This window comes from Pipistrellus kuhlii, unplaced genomic scaffold (assembly GCF_014108245.1).
Source record: "Pipistrellus kuhlii isolate mPipKuh1 unplaced genomic scaffold, mPipKuh1.p scaffold_m20_p_4, whole genome shotgun sequence".
NCBI lineage: Eukaryota > Metazoa > Chordata > Mammalia > Chiroptera > Vespertilionidae > Pipistrellus > Pipistrellus kuhlii.
The window spans coordinates 42343195-42349529 of NW_023425540.1; the positions used below are offsets into that span (position 1 = coordinate 42343195).

The 6335-nt window shown below is 37.1% G+C and overlaps 1 non-coding gene across 1 annotated transcript; it reads left to right on the plus strand.

The window, feature by feature from the left end:
• Window positions 1-5326: 5326 nt before the first annotated feature.
• Window positions 5327-5450, plus strand: LOC118704038. The gene has a single exon (XR_004983267.1). It is a non-coding gene; the product is annotated as a small nucleolar RNA ACA64 (small nucleolar RNA).
• The last annotated feature ends 885 nt before the right edge of the window (window positions 5451-6335 follow it).

Below are 6335 nucleotides of genomic sequence, written 5' to 3' on the forward strand. Positions count from 1 at the left end.
ACCACTTCTTCTCCCACAAGGGTACTCCTTACAAACTACCACTATGAAATGACCTAGGTCAAGAGTACTCTGCTAAGTACTTTCCTGATGTCATTTAATCTACGTGGTTACTCTATGAGTCAGGTACCATTAATATCACCCCAATTTGCCCTAGCCAGTTTGGTTCAGTGGCTAGAGCATCAGCCTGAAGACCTAAGGGTCCTGGGTTTGATTCCGGTCAAGGGCACATTCCTCAGTTGCAGTCTCCTCCCTGGCCAGGGCCCTGGTCAGGGCTGTGCAGGAGGCAACAAATCTGTGTTTCTCTCACATTGATGTTTCTCTCCTGTCTTTCTCTCTCTTTTCCACTCTCTCTAAAAGATCAATGGAAAAAATATCCTCAGATGACGATAAATATATCAAAACTGACATTTATGAAATCTAATTGCTGAATTTGCATAACAGTAAGGGGAGAAACTAGCATTGAAACTCAGGTCTCACACCAACACCCATTATCTTATTCATTATGTTACGTTGCCTCTCAAATTATAGATTGTGGGCATTTCCATGTTCTCCCAAACATTTTAATAGATACAGACTTATCAGGATGGGACACCTACATGAAGACAGTTTAGTAACTATCAAGTTTGAATACAAACATTGAGAGGAAAGATGAGATTACCTCAGGTAATGTTTATAGTGGTTGCGTGCAGCTAAAGTGTTCATATGACATTTGGAAAGGTAGCCATTTGCCTTTGTTTCCAGCACACTATCCCCGTTTATACTTTGCTTTTTTCAATGTATTTGTTAATTGTGGTTCCACAGAACACCTAGGGTACTTTTCTAAAGAAATTATTGAAAAGATAAGAGAAGCCTGGCAGATGTGGCTTAGTGGTTGAGCTTCAACCCAGAAACCAAAAGGTCATTGGTTTGATTCCTGGTCAGGGCATATGCTGTGGAGACGAGCTCGATCCCCAGCAGAGGATATGCAATGGGCAGCTGATCCATGATGTTCCTCTCTCATCAGTGTTTCTATCTCTCTATACCTCTTCCTTCTCTCTCTCTCTCTCTCTCTCTCTCTCTCTCTCTCTCTCTCTCTCTAAAAATTAATGAAAACACTTTAAAAAAAAAAGAAAGAAAGAAAAGATAAGGAAAAAAGGACTAATTGGAAATTTTATAAAGCAAAGGAGCATTTTCAAACTTTATATATCAGAAACATCTTCAGAGGATTATGGTTTGAGAAATGTTAAAATGCTACTACACAGCAGTATCCTGAAGGAGCAAAAACATAGATAGCTCAGTTTTGATGAGAGAAGCAGTAGAAACCAAAGCACAGAAGCTATTTGGTTAGTATTTTAGATCTGTAAATTAGACCTCTCAGGAGGGAGCCCTTAATATTCGAGAGGTTCATTCCATCTGAGGATTTGGAGTTCCTGAGGAAGACTAGGAAGGAACAGTGGAGAGGGAGTGAAACAGATGTGGGGATTCAGAAAGACAAATGAGTAATACATTTTGCTTGGTTTTCATGCTCAGGGGATCCTGATTTCATTCTGGAAAGATCATCTGGCACCCATTCATTTTCATACTGATATAACTTTCCTTAAAATTGCTTATCTTTCTGGGGTAATCATTATGTTCGCTCTGAGGAGTAACCTTTCTAGGGATAAAATTTATGCTACTTCAGGGTGTACATAACTACTGTAATCAAAGTAGTATAATATACTTACTGCATAGGCAAACACAAGTTGGATCACTAACAGTAAGCCAGAAGTTCCAAAGATTCCATCGAACTCTTGGGCAATCGCCTGACCTCTTCTCCTAAGGTTTCCCATAGTGAAAACGGGGCAAATCAATTCCTTCCTCCTGTGTTTCACGAGAGCATACATTGGATACATTTTAAAGAACAAGGTGGGAGTTCAATATTATAACACTGAACATATGGAACCTTCCCAGGTGAACTTCAAAAAATATATATTTTTTTAAAAGTAAAATTCACTTTAATTACCCTTCCTTTGTACCATCTCCCTTGCAATGTTATCATTGCACATATTCCGAAATTAAACGACTTCCTGCTGAAGCACAGATAGCATATAAAACGGGGTTATGGACTCTGAAAAGAACAAAGACCTATACACGAAAGTCTTTTCCCCCAGAGGTAAGAAAAATAAGCTCAGAAAATTGGCAGACACCCAATACATCATTCAGCATACCTATGTATTATCTGGGTTCGTTCTCGCAAGCCAACTAACTGATGAGAACTTCCTTCTGAAAATTAATTATATTTCTTTTCATATTGTGCTTTGAAGTCTCTCTCTTCAGAATGTACTTCCAGAACTTCAATTTCCAAGTTACATGCAATATTAAAAGCCATGATCCACAGTGTTGAATTGCTGTTTTTTTCTCCTTCTCCTGCTTCTTTTCAGAAAACACAAAGAATGCCCAACTGATTCAAACTACCATATAGTGTACAGAAGGAGATTCTGTGTGCCATCATAAAAGACTTTTGCCCTTATCCTTATTAAGCTACTTCTGTGAGGGATCATCAAAAGAAGGTAAATTTCTCAAAGAAAATGACAGATAATTAATCTCCCAGGACAAAGAGACTGGAGAACAATTGAAATAGCATCTCTTCTCATTTTTAATCATACAAGCTTTAATTTTGATATCCAACACTATTGGAGCTGAAAACATAAGACTCTTATGAAAATAATATGTTTCATGGTATAATTTTGTTCCAGTTTATAATCATTGCTGAAACTTTAAATGTCTTTTATGTATTTCATAGTACCCGACACAAGGTACTATGTATTTAATACTTACAAAAATTTAGATAAATTTAGGCATCGGTTTATCTTGAAATTTTTTTAAAAAAAATACAGATTTATGTAATTCTAAGATTAAAAAAAATGTTAAGGTCCCTCCAAGATCAAATGAATTTTAAATGAGTAAATGAGGTTCTTCTTTCCACTGAGAGAAAATTTCTGCAATCACCCAATGGTTGCACTCTGCTATGTCTACTTCTCTCTCCCAACCTTTATTTCACTTTATATGCCCATGAATATCTCCAAATATACCACCTACTCCTCTTCTCGTTCTCTGTGCCAAGTTTTTATAATTTACCTCCAAATGCTATTGCTACTCATAGACCCTACAACTTCATCCATCAGAGTATACACACTCAGTTTCTCATGTCAGGGCTGGGTGAAGTAAGATGATAACTTCCTATCCAGAACCACATACATTATGTTCATGTTTTAATATAAGAAGCTAAAATAAATTAAGGTGAATGGCAAAAATAAATTAAAAAAAGATCAGGTGAACAACTCTCAAGTATGGATAGTGAATAGAAATCTTTAGAAGCCACATTCCACTAGTTCCTATTTTTCTTACTAATCAAAGCAGAGACATACATGTATAAAATAAATACCTTTCAGTAATAATGCTGTTTAGTCAAAATAAAGACCAAAATGTAGTGGTTGGGAGGTCCAACTCTGGAGCCTGATGCTTGGGTCCTAATCCTGTTCTGCCCCTTTTATGTTCTTGGAAGGTTTCTTATCCTTCAGGTGCTTCAGTTTACTCATCTGTGAAATGGGAGGGTTTTACCTGCCTCCTAGGGATGATATAAGAATTAAGTCAGTAACATGTAAATTATTTAGCTTAGTGTCTTAGAAGGAGTGGAGGACTCAGTTATGTTAGCTGTTAGCTATTATCAAGCATGTATTTAGCTCCTGGTGGTCCAGCCCTAATATTCTCATCAGATCAACAGAAAAGATCAGATGTGTTAGCTCAACAAATCCCATTTCTTCCTGGAAAAAAAAACAAACAAACCCACAAATCAATAAAATTTTTAATTGACTCAGAATTCTAAAACAAACCTTATACTCTCTAACCTTAAACTTGGTTAAGCTTTGCTGGTAATCAAAACACATGCTTATTTCCTATTGTCCTTTTCTAATTACCAAGCTTAGCAATATTGGTCTTTGATTTACAGTGCTATGAAAAATACTACACCAGTCCATTCCACACTTTAAACCAATTGAGCCAATATATATAAATACATAAATCTGATATCTGCTGCAAACATTGTCATAAAAACAATGGGATCCACTACTTCAATTTTAACTATATATATAATTTCAGAAATAAATGGGAATTTGGTCCTGAGAGAAATTAAAATTTTAAATGGTCACAGCAGTATGTCATGAAGATAGGAGAAACTTGGAGCAAAAGTGAAGGAGCCTTATCACATATTATGTGGCCTGAACGTCAGAAGTTTGGGACTTCAGAGGGACACAGAGGAGAATAACGCATGGCCTCTATTCTCAACAAGTTTTCAATTTCATAGTTACCTGTGGACTTCCAGTGTCAGGCACAATACTAGCTAATCTCACATCTGCCATCCGTTGCAGATACTGTAGATGGCTATCGCCTTAGCGGGGGTGAGGAACCTTTTTTCTGCTAAGGCCTATTTGGATATTTATAACACCATTTGCTTAATATAATCCACTTAATATAAATTTTTGTTGCTATTAAAAAAAAACCCCTCCTAGATTTATTAATTTTGAGTCCTGCCTGTGGTTAGACCAGACCAGATTTTGCATGCCTTATCCAGCCTGTGGGCTGGCTATTCCCCACCCCTGCCTTAGAGCATACCTTCCTATACAGTAAAGACTGGAAAACTAAAAACTACATTTTCAGATTCCCTTACAGTTAGGAATTTGTAAGTATATAATTGGAAGTTGTTGTTTTTCAAATACAGTTTACATTCACTGTTATTCTGTATTAGTTTCAGATGTACAGCATAGTGGATACTTGTAACTTGTATCTCTGTGACTATTTCTGTAACAGCCAATTTGTACTTCTTAATCCCTTTATGTTTTTCACCCTCTTTCAATCATCAGTCTGGTCTCTATATCTATAGTCTGTTTCTATTTTGTTTGCTTGTTTTTTTCTTTAGATTCTACATATAAGTGATATCATATGGTATTTGTCTTATTATGCTGAGTAAAATACTAAGCCAGACAGAAGAAGAAAAAAGCCCACAAATACCACATAGTTGGGAGTTTTTGCTGGATTTATTCTTTTTGACTTTGTAGCATTCAAAAATGTGTTCCCGCCGAAACCTGTTTGGCTCAGTGGTAGAGCATCAGTCTGTGGACTGAAAGGTCCCGGGTTCGATTCCGGTCAAGGGCATGTACCTTGGTTGTGGGTACATCCCCAGCAGGGGGTGTGCAGGAGGCAGCTGGTGGATGTTTCTCTCTCATCGACGTTTCTAGCTCTCTATCTCTATCCCTTCCTGTCTGTAAAATATCAATAAAATATATTTTTTTTAAAATGTGTTCCCTTCAGCGTTGGTTGAAAATCACCTGCGGCCTTGGCCGTGACCGTGGGTGAGATTCGGCGCCCAGAGCCACCGGGGGCCTCAGCTCACTGTCCACTCGATGTGAGGAGGTGAAACCCAGGCCCCAACATGCGCCGCGGAAAAAAACAATAAATAAATAAATAAATAAATAAATAAATAAATAAATAAAAATAAAAATGTGTTCCCTTGAGTTTCTTTATTCTGTCAAACACTCTATAATAAAGCTCTTTTTTGATTAAACTAGTTTATTAATCAGGGCTCTCCAGAGAAACAGGTCCAAAAGAATAGGTAGAGATAATGACAGAGATAGGAAGTTGTTTCAAGCAATTGGCTTATGTGATTGCAGAAGCTTGACAAGACCAGAATCTACAGCATAGGTCAGCAGAATGGAGACTCCAGGAAGAGCGGCAGTTCCAGGACCGAGACCTTTTGCTGGCAATGTTCCCTCTTCTTCCAGGAAGGCCAGTCTTTTTCTAAGGCCTTCAACTGATTGGATGAGATCCACCCACATTCTGGAGAGGAGCTCACTTTACTCAAAGCCTCTTATTTAAGTGTTAATCTCACCTAAAACAAATACTTTCACAGAAATATCCAGGATATTGTTTGGCCAAATATAAAATTAACTCTTGCACCTAGTTAGAGTGGATTCTTTTGTCCTCAATATCACATCATTTCACATAGTCCCTACCAATAGATTTGTATGTTAAAGATTGCAATTCTTACTTTATGGATTAAGAAAACAGCTCAGGGAAATGTCTTGCACTGCACTATAAAGTTAAGAAGTAGCTAAAGATGAGTTGAAGCCAGAACTTGAGATTCCAAATCCAATGTTCTTTTATTATAGTTATACCCATTACTACTAATAAACTCATTTGGGAAGGAGAAGCTAACCACATAGAAAAACTAAGAGCTAATAAAAGAGCTAGTGCTAATTCTAAATATAAAAAGAATTCTTATATCTATTGTGCATCCATAATTTGGCTCTAGAATATGGTTT